This window comes from Culex quinquefasciatus, chromosome 3 (assembly GCF_015732765.1).
Source record: "Culex quinquefasciatus strain JHB chromosome 3, VPISU_Cqui_1.0_pri_paternal, whole genome shotgun sequence".
In the NCBI taxonomy this organism is placed as follows: Eukaryota; Metazoa; Arthropoda; class Insecta; order Diptera; family Culicidae; genus Culex; species Culex quinquefasciatus.
Window position 1 is genome coordinate 18,828,682 of NC_051863.1, and position 19,038 is coordinate 18,847,719.

Sequence of the window (19,038 nt, forward strand, 5' to 3'; positions counted from 1 at the left end):
TTACTTAAAGCGGTTTCATAAACACTGTAACCGTTGGTCACAATTCTTGACGAAGGAAAGTTTCACTTCAGTATTTTTATTACCATCTCACTACACTTAACAGTGGGATGGGGCAAATCTATCAGTGTATGCGAGGCTGAAGCCCACCAATTTCCCGGTGGGGTGTCCTGACAGCGCAGCTGTTGACACATTGGGAATTGGTGGGAAAATGGACTCGGGAAAACCAAAAAGAAAGCTCGATCTGGGGAAGATCGGGCTCTTGTATTCAGGCTTCCGAGCGGACTGGTCGCGCTCCAAGTGGCGGTAGTCAAGCGCCCCCACAACGGCGGAACCCGGGGGTTCCGCGAGTGCGAGTCCGTTTCGGATTGGTCGGCCTGGGTTGCGTGAATCCCATGTTGGTAGCTTCCCACGTCTAAACGTAGTAGGACCACCCCCGTCGTCTGGCGCCTCCCCGCGCCATCAACGCCAAGGACGACAGCTCTCAGGCCGCTGGCCTTAATCGTTAAGGAAAGTCCCCTCTCGGTAGCCCGAATCAGTGGACTCTGGGGCTGCCGATTCGCCAACGAGGGAAGAAGCCTGCCCGACGAAGCCAGCAACGCCTGCTGTGCGTCCATCCGACCCGGCACGAAGTCCGGAGACCACCGTACCGGCCGTGAAGGCCGCAGAATCGCTGCATCCGGCACCGAAGACCGGACAACCGCAGCGCAGAACAACAAGCCACCGTCAGCCAGCAGAACAAGCCCCCCCCCCCACGAGCGGGACAGTTCCAGCCGCGGAGTGTGAGCGAAGGAGCTCCTCCGGCGGCGACCATCCAGCACGAGAACCAGCTGAGCTGCGCGGTAAGAGTGCCCCAAACCACCTACACTTTACACAACCCACACCCACACAAAACATTCACCCAATAAAGTGCTGAAGTGGAATAGAAATCGTGTTTTTTCTGTGTGATGAAAGTCTCCCTTGAATCTGCCTAGTAGTAATGCCGACCCTGAGTGATGAGTAGTCAGTAGCTTTGGTCTACGACTACTTGGGAAACGGTCTCAGCCCTGAAAAGGACTTGAGCTAGCCTAAAACCCCTTGATACTGAAGAACAATTAGTTTCAACACCAACAAAAGCAAAAAATAAATAAAAATAAAATAACAATATATGGTTTATTGCATTTTTCTTTTTTTTTAACTCGTTTGACGTTCGAATTAGTGAAAAGGGAACAATAAAAAAAAAAAAACAAAATAAAAGGAAAAATAAACAGAAAGGCTGATTTTGATAAGAAAATCGATCAGTTATACCTCTCGAAATGAATAACATATTATGCTTTTCTTTAGAAAGGTTTGTATTCTGCAACGTACCTTATGAATCAAGCGGAAATTTCCGAAAATCTAAAACCTAAATAAGTGTTGCTTAAGGTGAAACGGAAAGTCAGCGCCATCTTGAGCGCCATATTGAAACGACTCGGGTTTTTTGGAAGCCCCTTTTAGGGAAACGTCGTAACATAAACAAGATCTGGCTGTTGCAGATGATACATGTAAAGATAGAAATTGATTTATGTTGATCAGAGAGTGTCCACGAACCGCCGTCCCGTTTCACCTTAAGAGAAATGGTAAATTTGAGTGAAAATCACGTTCTGAATACCTTTATGTGTATCGTTGAATACGTATTTGATGGGATGAGTTTAATGATCTGGTAACTTGTAATTTCTAAAACAAAATATTCCCACAGATTTTTTTGGGTATCCTTTTGCTAAAACGATCTGCTGGAATGTCTTCACGCAAAACACAGAAACCTGGAGGACAATTTGCACAGCTATTCCGCTGGAACTAGACCGTCTCAAGCGGAGGTCACCGCTCGCGCGCTATGTGCAGATCTTCATGAAACCGACGACCAACCAACCAAGGATCGAATATCCGAACCCGGTCCGGCCCGTCATCCAACACACGTGGAATGTGAGTGTGCGTGTGAGCTTCGAGTCGCTTTGACGTCAGGAATACGGGCGGGTGTCGGATGGAGGCCGGCCAGGTCGGCTGGCTGGCTGGCAGACGGGAACCGGTTTCGATCTATCCATGCATGGACTGACTAACAACTGGTTAGAGGTTCCACTGACACTCTCGCGTGGCCTGCTGAGAGAAGAGCTGAGTTTGGGGAGAGAGAGAGAGAGAAGGCGAGAGAGAATCAAGCGTAGTAGGCCGCCGGCTAAAGGCAGGACAAGTGGAAGTTGGAAGATGATGAGTAGCAGTGGAATCGCCGACGCGAATGGACGTGGTGTGTGCTTTTGGGTAGCTTCGCGATCAACGGGAACGGGTCGGTATTACAGAGGTCGTCCGAAAGAGATCAGAACAAGCCTGCGGTAGTGCGGAAGAACTAGGAGGACGAGCTCGGGCAAGGTCGTAACGCAGAACTTTCTCATTGTGGCGGTTGTTCGCGCGGGAGAAGCCTGGATTTTGATTAGATAAACGAAGCTTGCAACGAAATTGTCTCCGATCGTAGCAGGTCGAGGGAAACCCGGTGGGGTTCGACGAAGATTCCGGACCTTTTTTGGAGAACCCGGAGCGGAGTGTGTACGTGAAGCGGCGACGAGCGCGGCACGACCAAAACGAGACTTGCCGTCGTTGTTGTGCAGAGGAGAGATAGAGTGAAGACTTGTTGCAGAGGAGGGGTATACGAAGCAAAACAACAACAAGTACAGAAGAGGAGATGTGTTTATAAATTAATATTAATTCAATCAACAAGAACGAATGTGACGAAAGTGCTGAAGCCGCACTGAAGATCGCAAGCCGTCGCGTCGTGACACACGGACGTATCGCAAAGGTTTCGAAAGAAAAAAACACGATCACGATCGTCATCAGAGAGCATCGCAGTAGGCAGTGTCGTAGCGTTGCGCGCAAACGCATCATCCACCTGTTTACGGCCGGCGCATGGCCTGCTAAAAAGGTGTTCAGAACGAGTCCGTCGGGTTCAGAAGTGATCGTGAAGAATTGCGGAGTGCGTCGTGAACTGAAAGTCGGCCGGCAGCGGATGCTGTAGGAGGGTAAGTTTGCCAAAACGAGATTAGCGCAAGGCGGCGCGCGCGCGTGTGTACAACTCGCGCGCGGGGTTATCGACGGGGGAAAAAGAGTCTGCCTTCGCCTATACAGCCCGAACGTTTGTGTTCAGTGTTGTGTGTAGAGGAGTTCAAATGCACGAGGGTAGTCGCTATAAACAGTTTGACAGACTGTCTCAGTTGCCATAATGGAGGATGCTATAAAGTGCTTTCGCACAGCTGTTTCACTCCGAAAAAAATCTACGATTTTCACCCTCGCAGCACAGACAAACAGAAGTGAAGATATTGAACAAAACAAGGCATTTGGAATATTTTGATCCATTTTGAACTAAATCTATAATCTAATCGCATCGAACACAAGCACAGTCAGTCTGAAGAAAGTTTACTGAAATAACTCTTGGTTACGCCCCAAGTTCTTTCTGTGAATCGATTCTCATTGGACATACCGTAAAAGCTTGAAACTTCATTAAAAGTGTTTAAGGCGTGTTTAAATCTTTCCACCTTCAATATTGACAAAATAAAAAGAGTAGTAAAAAATGTGTTTTGCGATAAAACATCAAAATTGCAGATAAAGACGTGCAGTTAACTGGAAACGACCTTTAAATGTTAGTAAACTTTCGACTAGAAAACCTTATGCATATTTCGAATAATTAGGACCAATGAAAATTTTATTCAAGTAAATTTCAAAGGCCTTCGGATAATCGAGTCTGGATTGCATTTAGAAAAGTTTGTTTAACATTTCTGGAGTTTTTTTGAAAAGGTCCAATAAACCAAATTTTCAGTTTTTGCTTTTTGGGTGTTTTTATAACCGCCTTAAGTCAGGGGTATTAAAACACCCGAAAAGCAAAAATTGAAAATTTGGTTTATTGGTCCTTTTCAAAAAAAATCCAGATATATTTTTGCAGTTTAAATTATATAGAGCAGCGGTCACCAAACTGCGGCCCGCGAGCTGGTTTTGAAATTTTTATGGCATCCGGCCCACTTAGTGGTCTTCATGTCAAATTTACAAGTTTTCTTTATAAACGATTTCTAGTACAACTGAATTTAATTGAATTAAATCGAAAAAAACTATTATTTAATTTTCAACCATAGATTCTGAATATGATTGTTTTTCAAAAAAGTCTTTTTGTATTTGAAACCACTTTGCCGGAAATGTCGCTAATAAAAAAAATCTTTCATAGCTCTAAACATCAAGTTGGGCTCTGTGTGGATCTTTCCAAAACAATTGAAATCAAAATCAAATACATCAAATCATGGCCAAGCTGTTTATATGGATTATTTTTTAAACCTCATTTTTTCTCATATAAACAATAATAATTTCATTAAAACAAAAATAAGCAACCAATAAGCGGTTCGAGCTACATACAACTGAAACTGAACAGACGTATGAAAGATTTGATATTATAACCAGTTTTCTTCTTTTATCGGGCAGGAGATATAAATTATATTCATGTTTAGTATTATCTTAGCCCCATAATTAAATTTTCTCGAAAACGGACCAAAGCAAGATTATTTCTTTTGACAAATTTTCGTTTGAAAAATATTATTGCCACTCAGAGATGCAGCCAACTGTATTATTTCCAGTTTTGGTTTTAAATAAATATTTAAATAAATTTACTCCATCACTAAGTGAAGTCCCGCCACAATGTCATGAATTGAAAGGCACGTGCCTTATATTACATGAATAAATAAACGAATAATAATAATAATAAAAAAGCTTAAAATAATTGAAATGAATTTCATACGCATATTTCGTTTATTAACCAATTTAAAATCAGATGTAATAAAATTCAACCAAAAACAACTCAAAATTTTTTAACAAATACCTACACCCAACTGGCAGTCGCATGATTGTGATGCATGGCGGCATGAAAGTATATCAGAATCTGCATGAAATCTGTCCTCATGCATTTTTTGCGATATAGGAGTATGCAGGGTGGCCACCTCGGGAAAAAACCGGGAAAACCGGGAAAAAGCCGGGAATTTATTCCACCGGGAGAAAACCGGGAAAAACTCGGGAATTCGACTAACAAACCGGGTAAATATTTTATGTTTAGTTAAAATTCGACAAATTCCTCTTAAATGACTTCAACGTATATTTTTCTCTATTAGATTATTATTCTAGTTATTCTAAATGAAGAATTCGGGAAAATAATGTTTGAATTTGTGTAATAGACTCAAGCTACTAGGCTTTGGTTGCTTTTTTTCTGCGGTTTTTTTTTCATGATATATTTCTTTGACGAGAGGGGAGAAGCAACTACGATTACCAACCACCGGACCCGGTTTAAAAAACAAATGTTTGATAAGCTGCAATTTTTCCGATCAAGTTCGAGGTTCAATAGAAAATTTACTCGGCGCTATGATTTATGAAGTCTTATTTCAATAAGTATTGAATTTCATAAGCACAATAAACAATTTATTTTTATTTTATTATGTATTTCAATATCAACTTGAGGGTGCACAGCAGCCAAGGAAGTTGTTGTCTTTTTATTCCAAAATTTTCATTCTTACGGATTCAACCCTTCAACAATATCATTGTAAAAAGAGTCAAAATCCTTTGAATTCAATGAATAAATAACCGATAGTTCCCATAATTTAGAAGATACTAAAATTTGCGCACCGAAAATCGTGGTGCAAAAAGCTTAGCTTGTGTGCGCCGTTAAAAATAAGAATACAGTTCAGACCCGATTTTCCAAAGGCCTCGGAAAAAAATAAAAAATATAAATATTGAAATAAAAAGCCACAGTTTCAACATTTGCATGGAGAATGTGTTTTAAAATGCATTTTACACTAGTTCAGTTGTTGTTTTCAAATAATGTAAAATTTGGCGAAAACAAAAATTTTAACGAAAAAAAATAATGAAAATCGAAAATTTTCAAAAATTCAAATGATTTTTAAATCAACCCAAACATGCTAAAAATGATTCTGAACGCAGGTGAATGGATCTAAAATTGATTTCAGTTGATTCCACTTAAATTTTCATTACAATTTTGAAGTTTATTGAAAATAATGTTTTGCCCCCTGATTTTTCGGGTCAATTTTGAAGGGGGGAGACAAAAACTTTAAATAAAATTCGTACCAGCCTAAACTATTTTAAAACGATTTAGAATTATGAAATCCAAGATGGCGGTCAAAATGGCTGAAATTAAATATTGAAAAAATGCATTTTTAAATTTAATAGGCAATCAACCACTCAACAGTGATTAAAATTAAGTCGCTGAACTTGAATTCGATGTTAAAAGTAAGAAAATAAAAAAATACGAATTGTTTTTTATTGTTCAAACCTTCGGAAAATCGAGACGGACTGTTTACAATTTTTACTGTAAAACATTGGGGGATTTCAAAAATCTGTTTTCAGTAGTATTTTATAAGATGATTTTTGGCTTTTTCAGGTAAACAAATTATTAAGGACAAATTGCGATGAAACTTTGTGCTTGTGTTTTTAAATCAGATTTGAGTACTTTTATATATTTAAAAAATGTCGGCAATATTTGGTATTTAAGATATTTTTATATAGTTATTTGGGAATCTTTCAACAGTTAAATGCCTATCAAATTATCTTCAAATTCAGAACCATTGAAAAAATATCTTTATTTTAAAAATTATTTTAAAATTATAATTTAAATTTTAAATAAATTTTTCAGATGTTTTAAAATTACAATATTTTCAGAGTTCAACTGCATAGTAGTCATTTCAATACAAACAGTCCCTTTTTCTTTTATTCAAACACAAAAAATGAGTTTTTGTTGGGTTTTATTTAATTCTCATCTGAAAATTCCGTAAAAAAAAGATTAACTGAATTTTGACTGTTGTGTTGTTCAGAAAATCGCAGCACGGCAATTGATTTTTTACCATTCTATGTTACTCAAAAATTTAAAAACATCCAAACATGTTTATTTTTTCTTTTTATTAATAAATTTGGCACGGCTCAAACAAAGGATGTATCGAGAATTATGTTTATGTTTGCGCGATCTGCGAGTCGCGATGAGGGGTTGAAGTACAGGCTAGAGTACAGGCCAACTCGGAGAGGATTTTTAACAGTTACATTTTTTCTAGAAATCATCTCATCGATACCTAAATCCTTGCCGAAGATACTAAATCGATCAACAAAAAATGTTTTAAGTAATCGATTGTTTAAACATATGGCACTGTTTCTTTGGAAGAATCATTCTTCTTGAATTTACTAAAGCTTTTTCAAAGAAAACTGAAGAGTATTTGCATTAATGTTGTTTTCTTTTGCAAATCTTTTCTACCCATACTCATACTAAACATTGTAAATGCTATTTCCTGCTTTCCAGGAATAATTTACGTTATTCATAAATTTAATACAACACGATTTTTTTATTGATTTTAAGTTAAGAAAAATTGCGGAGCATTTAGATAAAAAATCACAAGCATTATGGAAATTAAGGATTTGGACTAAAAACTGTTAAAAACGGATTCTTACTTTTTGTACTCAATTTGAAAGCTCTCTTGAGAAATAAAACTATTGAACCAAATGTATGCGTTCAAAAAGTATTTTGATACTAACGTTAGTCTATAAAAAAAAACATTGTAATTTGATTTAAAACTATATGGAAAAATTCCTTCTGGCCTCGGGAGAAAACCGGGAAAAAACGGGAAATTGAAAATCCAAATCTGGTGGCCACCCTGGAGTATGACATTTTTGCCCGTTACCGACAATTATCGACATTACCGACGGCTTTTTGGTTGTATTTCACAAAAAAAAATACACTTAGCAGAACGAGGATTGAACCACCAACTTCTTGGTTATTTATCCGACACGCTACCACCGCGCCATGGACGCTTGATGAAAAGTGAGTGAAAGAGCACCAACATATGCTTCTCTTTGGAGTGTTGCTCGGGGACGGGCCAGCTTTATATGTGTTGGTGAGAACTGCAGATCGCTGAAATTTTTACACGCGGGCAAAAATGATCTACGGGCTTGTTGCAAAAAATGTTATAAAATATGACATTTTCTGCAGCAAATCCAATGTTGCAGATTTTGAGATATATTTTTCCTTTGGGTGTAGTAAACATAAATTAGGATATGGATGATTTGGACATTTTCCCCTGGAGTGGTCCTTTAAATCAGATGGAGGACATTTTTTCTATTATTTCCTTTAATTATCTCCGTATACGAAATGTTTTTGATTTGTGACATGACGGATGACATAATAGTTCTAATAAATATAGATTGAACAAAAACTAAATTAAATGAAAATTTCATTTCATCATAAAATGTTATTTTATTTAAATTTAATGATTGTTCTATTTTATCCTTAAATAAAAATTATAAAAAGAAAAAAACTGTTTACGAAGCGTAGAACTTTTTGATTCAAAATTCGTTTAGTTATCCAATTTATCTTGTTGTTCAAAAATTGAACGCACAAGAATATTTTCAATATTTTTTCAGAAGCAACAGTTGTTATCACTCAATGCTTGCTTGGTAAAATAAAACTGGAATATTCATAAACTGAAAAAGTACTTTAGTAATATGTAAAAAACAAAACTAATGAAATTTGATTAGTTTACATAAAAAAAGAATATGATTTTTTGTACTGTATATTTTTTATTATGTGATTTATTTTTTAGTAAGATAATAATTTATTACATTTAATCAAATAAAAGGACAAATTTGAACTTTCAAACTGCTCAAATTCTACAACTTTAAGAAATTTTGAATTATATTTTCACATGCGGCCCGCGAATCTGGAGCAAATTCCTAAAATGACCCGATTTTTAATTTTTGGTTTACAGATCGAAAACGTACCTAACAAGTTATAAAAAAACCTGCAAAAAAGCATTTTTTTAATTTGAATCTTGATTATATATTCAAAAGGTCCTATCTGCATAGGCAACTCATGACTCTTAATGCGTTTTGAAAATTTACTTTAGAAACACTGAGGTCATGGTTCCAAAGAATGGCAGCTTTCATCTTTTGGAAACGACTAATCCTACTAATTACTACTTTATCTATTTATTTTTGAATGCTTTTTAAATTTTGTTTCTTTGAAAAGAAGCAAATTTATAACTTTACAACATTTTAGCAACGAGAGGACCTGTCTCCAATGTTTCTTTGGTTTGCCTTTCTTACAAAAGAAAGGTTTAAGGTTTTTTTACATTTTCAGAACATGTCGAAAAAAATATGTTCAAGCTTAGGCAACTATGGCCACTATTGTAAACATCGAAAAATTACTATATTTTCGCAAAAAAAAAAACCAAACTTAAGGTGGGTCAGCTTTTTGTTTTGCTTATATTCCAAAAGCTATGATGTTAAAAAAAATTAATGCTCTTGATACCTCACCTCAAAAGTTGTCTTTTACGACCCTCTAATTTTTTTTTTGAAAACTGTTTATTTATAAGTTCTCAAGATACAAATTATAAATTATTTAGATACTAGTTTTGTATGGACAGCTGTCACTAAACCAGCAAAAAAGATAGGTAACTATTTCTACTCCTCTCATCGCAGAAGTTCAGCCTGAGAGAAAAGTTACTTTTGTTGCAAAAAAGTAGGGGATCGCTCTGCTGCCGAGTTTTAGACCTGTAGTGTTATGTAATGTAATGGATCTAATTTTGTCCCAAATCTGCCTAGAGGAAGTTAATCGAAAATTTTAAGATTAGCTCACGGCGATTCAAGTCCATCGAATCGTGGTGGCCGATACGGTTAAAGTACAGTTACGAACATGTCGGAGGTCTTGGGATCGATTCTCGATATCGACACTTTCTTTTATGAATTGTTTTGGAAAGTGATCTTGTGAAAATGAACCTCGACAATCTTGGAATTTATCTTCTTTATCCATTCACAATACCTTTTAACTATTTATCCTCTCAGAGAATGCTACCTTGCTATTCGTGTATTTGTTTTAAGGTCCACATCCGTTTGTCTGTGATCCGCGCACCGCTGTTTGAAGCGCCACTCGATGCTTCAAATTGGACTCCTCGACATCGTCATATAGCCATCATCCCAACTCAACTCAATCCAACGCGAGCCAATATAGATCAAAACGCGCTCCGAATTCACTTACTCGTTGGGTCGCCGATTAGTTCGACATTTCGAAGAGCAGCAGCTCGGCTCGCGAATTAAACCGCGCGCGCTCCGTTGCATGATGCATAACATACTGCGCGAGCCGGGGCAGTGTTGCCAGCTAGGCAGGTACACGCTGAATTTAAATGACGCATATTTTGACAGGAGGTGGAAGGTTTTGTTTAGATTTTTAGCTTATTTTTAAATATTTTTTTACCGAGAGTGCTGTCCTAAATCTGTTCTTATTTTCGCAGCGAAGATGCGCTTTTAATGTCGCTCCGTTTCTTATTAGTCTACTCTTGATTGTTTTTCTTTTTTTTCTGTGCGCACAGATTTGTTTTCTTCTCCTCCCTCTGGGGTTGGTTCGTTTCGTTGTTTAGCATTTGGTTGCGCGTTGAACGATCGTTAACTTTTATTGAGCTGTGACCGTTTTTTTTTCTGCTCTCCGAAGCTCAACTATTGCTCTTTGCCTTGTTTTGCCGTTTCGCGCTGCAAACGAGTTGTTTTATTTGGCTTGCTTTCTTCCTAGATCTGAATAAATCAATGAAAACGACGTAAGGTTGACTGTTATTATAATATAATTTTCAAAACGATAATAATTTCGCCACTTTCAATAATTAAGTCATTATCATAAATCATCTTAACGTTGAGCCCTTTGCAAATGTCACCCCTCTTCTCTCAAATGGTGTGGAACTTTCTTCGAAGTGGTTTTTAAATGTTTTGCGCGCTCAACATACACGACCAGCCATGGCAGTGCCGGCCAGTGCCATCCAGATTGGGTTGTCGCGTTGCGTATGTGGGAAGAAATTTTGCGTGGGTATTTAAAACAGCAACAGCACACACATCAAAGCAGGCCTTGCGAATTCGAGTCATATTTGCGTGCTTCGAGTGACTGACAGTTTGCACAATTCTGGGGGCCTGAACGAGTGTTGAGATTTTAAGTTTTAATTTATTACACTCAAACCCCGATGGTTTGACACCAACTGTTGTCAAACGAACGGGGTCACTTTTTAGTTTGACACCCCTTTTACACGGAGTTTACACACACTATCAAACGTTTGTTTTGATAGTGTGCGTGAGCACCGTGTAAAAAGTGACAGTTCGTCACTTTTTAGTTTGACTTTGACCAACCAACGGGGTACAAACTAAAAAAGTGTCAAACGAAAAAGTGACCAACCACCGGGGGTTGAGTGTAATTGACAGTCACATGTTTTAATGTGTCTTAATATATTTTAAAAAATATGAGTGCCTTTTTTAATTTTGCCGAAAACAATAATTGGCTACGTAATTCTTTACATTTTTGCATTTCGACTTTTTTGCATTTTTTGATTTGCTTTTTATATGCAAAAAGAGCCATTTTGCATAATTAGTTTTTTTTTCATTCAGGGGACCATCCATAAACCACGTGGACATTTTTTTGAAAATTTTAGACCCCCTTCTCCCTTTCTTCTTCAACAGGGCGAAACCTTGGATTCAAACAAGCATCCTATCCCGCTCTTACTCAACGTGAACTGTCACGAGAGACAGACTGTTGGTTTACATCCTTGGTTTCGCCCTTTTGAAAAGATTCTACGAAGCGTGGACAATCGAAAAACCCTCGCCCCTTAACCCTTTTAGACCTAATGGCTCATTAATGAACCAAAAATCAAAATTTTCAAAAAGTAGCCTATAATTTTCGTATGGTCTTCAGGATCATTTTTCCATGATTATCTAAAAGAATATTTTTTTGACAATTCAGGCCTTAAAGGGTTAAGGTGTCTACGTGGTTTATGGTTGACCCCCAAGTCTCCATACAATTTTGAGGGCTGGTTATACAAAATAGATTTGTGAAAATTCGAAAATCTGTATCTTCAGAAGAATTTTTTGATCGATTTGGAGTCTCCGGCAAACTTGTAGGACTATTCACAAATAATACACAGAAAATTTAAGATTTTGCTAAATATGGTACAGTCATCCCTCATTTCACAGTTTTTACATTTTAAAACGGCTATTTTCGATAAAATAGTAGTTTATGCAACAAGTTGCAAAAAGAGGATTTTTTCAGCACGAGTCGTACATTTATCTAACGAGGTTCACCGAGTTAGATAAATACGACGAGTGATGAAAAATCAAGTTTTGCAACGAGTTCCATACAACGTTTTTTGCAATTCCGAAAAACACCCTTTGGACAGAATTATAGGACAAATGTCCATGCATTGAGTCAATGAATCGTTCAAATAAAAAAAATGTTGAAAAGTATAACTTTCCCTAACAAGTGCTGAAAAGTTCAACTTTTCAGCATCCATTGCAGTGCTGAAAAGTAGAACTTTTCAGCATTTGTTTTGAAAAGTGTTGCTATTCGATTCTGTTATTTTTGGTACAGAAAAGTAGGCTATTTCGTCGTTCAAGAATGACAGGAAAAGTGAGTAGTTTCACGACGGAATTGCAAAAAAGCATTTTTGCGAATTAAAAAAAAATGAAAAAAACCACTCTTGCATTTTTTTTAAAGCTGAGAAGATTTCCTACAACTTAGTAACAACTTTTCAAAAGGGCGATACCCTCAGATGTAAACAAACTGAGTTTTCATCGGATTCATGAAAAGTGAATAAATCTGTTCATAAAACACCCTTTAACATCTGAAGTACGTACGTAATTTTACAAGCAAAAGAACTTAACAATAAAATCAATCACAAAACCCCAAATCAAGTTTGCGCCCTTTTGTTTTCACCCAATCACGAAGGGCGAATATTTCGTTTACTGCAACTTACAACGTTTATTTAGAAACACTGAATATTAGTTTTTGATGAGTAAATTTTAACCAGAAAATTCAGAAAATAAGTTTACGGTCTGTATTTTTTTATTTAACATTTTTGAAATATTTGTAATTTTTTATCTATTGGTGTTGAAGAGTGTAAAAAAATCACTAAAGATTTATTTTTCAACATTTAAAATTGAACCAAAAATTGGGTCCTTAAATCGAATTTTGATTTTGGATTTTAATTCACGCAATGATAAACGACCACAATTAGTTTGAAATTTATTTTTTTATAAAATTTGAAAAAAAGCGATAGATCTTGTTTGACGGCTCGTTCTAAGGGGCCAGACGGGGCCACAGTTGATTCAACGAATCACAGTGGATATTTTATTTCTCCAAATTTTGCATTGTTCTTTGAGTGTAATCTGGTTGATTCACAAAGTCTGAAGTAAAACTTGCAGGAACATACTCATGAAACAATGTTTTCAATTTGCAAAAAAATCAACTTCAAAATTCATGAAAATAAAAAAATCAAAATATGCAATTTCTAGAAAAGAAAATTAGTTTTTTTTTTACATTTTGAATGTTTTATATGTTATAAGTATTTTTTAAACAAGTACCTATCTATAAAATGCAACGTGGAGGAGAACTCAAAAACCTTCATTAGCATCAACAAACAATGTAGTAATGAGCAAATAGAATCTTCAGAAAAAAATCATTAATCATTCCTGTGAACCAAAACTACTCAGCGACTAAAGATGATTTTTGCGACGCAAAAACGACCTTGGCCATGTGTCACGTTTGAATGCTTGCCGATGGTGTACTCGCTTGGCGTAATCACCTTTAGATCACTTTTGGTTTTACTGAGGCTTTCAAGAAAAAGTAAATAATTTAAAAACGAGTCATGGACCCCCTCACCTGCGAGCAGAAATCGGACGCGACGCAAAACCTACAAAAACTCTCTCTTAAAAAAACTCTCTCTTCCGCTATCTCTCACTCTCACTCGAATCGGTTGCTTCGATCCTCTCTGAGCATATTCGTTTGTGGCTGTCGTCTACGGAGACGGAGTAGGCCAAGAACATCTCGACGTATTGAATCGCTGTGTGTGAGCGATTGAATCGTGAATGAGTGATTTGTGATTTTTGATTTGTAAATTATGACCATAAAAAAATGTTGATACCTACATGAGTGAAAACGCCAGTTTGCGCCAACCTAGCACAACGGCAGCACATTCAACGCGAAACTTGAAAGGCTCATCTCAACTCGGGATGACCTATACCGATAATGTCGTTTGACGGATTGCATACAGTCGGTAAAAGTTTCGCTTCGCCACTTTGGCATATTTGACAAATGAAGCTCTCCAGCGGTTGAAAAATGATCATCCCATGACATTTCGCAGTACTTTTCCGAAAACCCTTTTCCCGCTGTTCACACTAAAACTAAAACGCTTCACCAACGTCACCGCTTTGTCGCACCGGCTAAAGTGTTACGTAACACCGCGAGGTTGTTCGGTACAGTAATCGATACGTGTGCGATCGCGTCGCGTAGCGTTTGCTCATATTATTCTCGGCGACTGTATTGGGTTTCATGCTGTATTCTGACTCCAGTCAGGCCGAACCCTGGCGGCCGATCTTTTGGGGGGGAGAGATCGATCGCGATTCTCACGCAGCGATCGATTCTCTCTAGAAAAATGACTTTTGTTTCGTTTTTATTGATTAGCTGTAATTTTATTTTCAATTTCAAATAAGTCAACTAGAGCCTAATTTTTTAAAACGGCACATGACTTTTGTAAACATGATTGTATCCCTTTCACTCAAATGACAGTTTACATAAGGTGTGAGAGGGATAAACTATTGTTTTCAAATGTCACTAACTAGCTCACCAATCACGTCAGAGTTTCTCTCTGTTGATTTTCCGCTATCTCTCTCTCTCTGTTAGGATGGTGAGTGATTGAGAGACTCACCAAAATGAGAGATTAAAAAAATCATGAGAGAGAACTTGGAGTGGTTTTGCATCGTATTCACTCACGATTCTTTTTGATGCGACAATTTAGCTGATTCGATCGTCACTGAGTGAGTGATAAGAACTCTCTGAACCGTTGTTTTTAATGATGTGAAAACTTTTAAAAATTATTTTTAAATGTCGACTCGCGCAACTCCAGAGAATCTCCCACTTGTTTGCCGCGGAAAACAATAACAAACCAACCAAACTGCACCCCGAGTATGTGGGGAACAAAAAATTAAATTTGTGTGTAAAAAAGAAACGCGAATAAATAAACAAAAATTTCGCGCCTCTCGAAGCCGCAGGAAATTTTTCACACTTGCACTGTCTCTTCTTTCTTCGACAAATTGTGTGGTGTTGGTGCGTAGTGCTGCTATCAGTGATAGGTGACTTAAGTCGACGTTCAACGGTCGAATTCGTCGTCGTGTGGAAGAAAGTCATTCAAGTTAAAACCCACAACCAGCTGTGTTGGGACTGACTACTATCACTCCGGTTTGGTGGGTGAGAAAGACGGAGGAGACGGAGAGAAGGGAGAAGAAGTGCACGAAGAAGAAGAAGAAGAACAAGTGTTATCGGTGAAACGCTCGCACTCTATACCTTAATCATAATAACAATAATTGGTAGCTTGTCTGGTGGTTTGGTTGCGAGAGAGAGAGAGAGAGAAATTTGAAGAATGAGAAGAGAAGAAGAAATAATAAATAAGAATGAAGAGAGAGAGAGGAGAGAAGGGAACGCATCTCGCATTTGTTCGCTTTGCGTGAGAGATTTGAGAGAGAGAGAGAGCGATGATCACCAGTGAGCGAGCATTCTCGCGCGAGAATGATCGCGCGTGAGTGTGTGACACAATGCGAGATCATTGATCTATCGACGGCATATTTATTGCGCTGTTTACAGAATTCGGTGCAGCATCCACACCGCAGCCGAGAAGAGCTGCAGAGTCAGAGTGACAGTGGTTGGGGTTGCATTCTGAAGAGAGGGAAGAGCAAGACGGAAGAAGATAACAAAGAGTGAGAATATTTGACCGGTTCGGCCGGTTCTTTGGTGCGAGTTGGTGGTGTCGTCGTCTATAGTATGAGTCCGAAGAATTAAGGTGAATTATGGTAGATTGAGTCGCGCAGGGTTCGATGTAAGAGGGTCACACTTAGTAGAACACCCTGTAGTTAAAGTAGTTAATGTTTTTGACCAACATTTTAAAATGACTAAAATAGGTGACTTTTTTATGATAGGCTGGTTTACAAAAATATATTTTTTTTAAATAGCTGAAAAAATCACATAACTCTGTACCGATCAACAAAGTCTTAAGCGTTTACTGACATCAACTTCAAAAATGTAGAGTTGTGTTTTAGTTACTTGTCTTTGGACTATTTTGTGTTAAGTATTCCATGGTTTTTGTTTTTACCTTTTTATCCCTCTTTAATTTTTTTTTTTCAATTATAACATATATTTTTGATTAAATGCCAATTTTCCCATTGCGTATCAAAAGCTACAATCAAATTTCAAAAATTTAAAAATCTTTTCAATATTGTTATACAATTTAATATTTATTATTTTAACTGAATAAAAAATATTGTTCTTATTATCTTAAAACTGCTTATTTTGCTTTCAAATTCCTGTAATTTCATTCAAAATAATATTTATTTATTGTTAATAAATCCTTCAGAAGAAATTGCAATCAATTATTAGTAGCATTGTATTATTTTTCTAGAAAAATATGATTTAATTAAAATTAAAATTATCAATTCATCATAAATTTTGTAATATTTTCATAAAACGACATTTTTAGCGCTTAGAAATTAAGCTCTAGTTGGTTTTTTATTTGATTTTTCATGTTAAAATTAACACCTGAAAGGTCATCATTCTGTTTTAAGACCGTTTAATTATTTCTAGAATTCATCGCATCAATACCTACAATTTTGCCGAAGGTACAAGGTCGATTGGAAAAAAACAATCGTTTTCATAAGGTACTCAGGTCAGATAGATAAATTTGGAATTTGGTGCATAAACATTTCGAAAATTTGTCTCGGGACAAAACCCTAATTCAATTTGCAAAAATCGTCATTTTTTCCTAAATTAATAGCGCCGGATCCTTAAAGTGAAATTAAAGGTACGAATTATTCCTACAAAGCTGATAGGTTCACACCACCTTCAATGTAACACAGTTAAAAAATGATGGTAATATTACATCTGAGCAACTCTCTACGAAATCGGCCGATTTCGACCATTTTTATTTTTTGTATTTTTTGATTTGGCTCAAACTTTGTGGGGGCCTTCCCTATGACCTAATAAGCTATTTTGCGTCATTGGTTCACCCATACAAGTCTCCATACAATTTTGGCTGCTGTCCATACAAAAATGGTATGTAAATATTCAAACAGCTGTAACTTTTGAGTGAATTTTCTGATCAATTTGGTGTCTTCGGCAAAGTTGTAGGTATTGTTGAGGACTATTGAGAAAAAAATAGGTACACGGAAAAAAAATTGCAGATTTTTTTATCAACTTTTTTTTCACAAAAACTCAATTTCTCAAAATACGTATTTTTTGATTTTCGAGTTTCCGCAACTTTTTTTAAATCAAGACTTACATTTTAAATGGGCGTAATATTCAATGTGTGGCCCTTTTAAAATGTTAGCCTTGATTTTAAAATTTTCAAAAAAAAATTCGAAAAGATCCAAAAATTTCACGAATGTTTCATGTATTAACATTGAAAATCGAACCATTGGTTGCTGATATATCGACATTAGAACATGGTGAGTTGTTTTGGTGAGACTTAGAAAATTTCAATTTTCGTGTTTCTTTTCCTTTAAGCCGCTGTATCTCAGCAACCAGAGGTACAATCTTCAATGTCTGTTAGATAATTTTATAGCAAATTTTCTGAACTTTTCAAAAAAAAAACATTTCTAGAAATGGTCACTTATGGTCACTTTTTTTTTAAATCGAAAAACTGCAAATATTTCGCTAAAATTTTCGCTTAAATCAAACTTTCGGTGGCTATCTTATATCTTATATATCTTGAAAACGGAGCTTTTTATCAAAAAATCTGTAAAGTAGTTTTCGATTGCAAATTCAATTTTGCATTAAAAAACTAACTTAATCCACCTATGTGGTTGATGCCTTCCTCACTTTTCACCAACAATGGATAATATGAGCGGTTTGGACACATATTTCAGATATTTTTTAGATCCACAAAAATAAGTACACAGATATAACTTAAGTGATCATAACTCGAGACAGTGGTTCGATAATGGATCCGGACATCGTTTACATGCGTATAAATGACATCCGGCTTCAAAAAAGTATATAAATATCACTTAAGTGGTCATAACTCGAGACAAGGTTATCACTGAAGTGGTCATAACTGGAGACAGGGTTGCCAGATCTTAAATGTTGTGGACTCGTTGGAAAGGTCTCTCGATTATCTAACCAACGATGGGTCGGATGATGGATCGGGACATCGTTTACATACATTTAAGTGAGATCCGGCTACAAAAAAGTACATAAATATCACTTAAGTGGTCATAACTCGAGACAGGGTTGCCAGATCTTCAATGTTGTGGACTCGTTGGAAAGGTCTTTCGATTACCTAACCAACGATGGGTCGGATGATGGATCCGGACATTGTTTACATACATTTAAGTGAGATCCGGCTTCAAAAAAGTACATAAATATCACTTAAGTGGTCATAACTCGAGACAGGGTTGCCAGATCTTCGATGATGTGGACTCGTTGGAAAGGTCTCTCGATTAACTAACCAACGATGGGTCAGATGATGGATCCAGACATCGTTTACATACATTTAAGTGAGATCCGGCTTCAAAAAAGTACATAAATATCACTTAAGTGGTTATAACTCGAGACAGGGTTGCCAGCTCTTCAATGATGTGGACTAGTTGGAAGGGTCTCTCGATTACCTAACCAATGATGGGTCGGATGATGGATCCGGACATCGTTTACATACATTTAAGTGGGATCCGGTTTCAAAAAAGTACATAAATATCACTTAGGTGGTCATAACTCGAGACAGGGTTGCCAGATCTTCAATGTTGTGGACTCGTTAGAAAAGTCTCTCGATTAACTAACCAACGATGGGTCGGATGATGGATCCGGACATCGTTTACATGTGTATAAATGAGATCCGGCTTCAAAAAAGTATATAAATATAACTCAAGTGGTCATAACTCGAGACAGGGTTGCCAGCTCTTCAATGATGAGGACTAGTTGGAAAGGTCTCTCGATAACCTAACCAA

The 19,038-nt window shown here is 36.9% G+C and overlaps 1 protein-coding gene across 1 annotated transcript in view; it reads left to right on the plus strand.

The window, feature by feature from the left end:
* Nucleotides 1-2,208: 2,208 nt before the first annotated feature.
* The window catches only part of LOC6047519 (high affinity cGMP-specific 3',5'-cyclic phosphodiesterase 9A), a 431,410-nt gene continuing 414,580 nt past the window's right edge, over nucleotides 2,209-19,038 (plus strand). The window contains exon 1 of the mRNA XM_038265184.1: nucleotides 2,209-3,020. The gene's annotated coding sequence lies outside the window, so the exon portion shown is untranslated. The remainder of the gene's footprint in view (nucleotides 3,021-19,038) is intronic.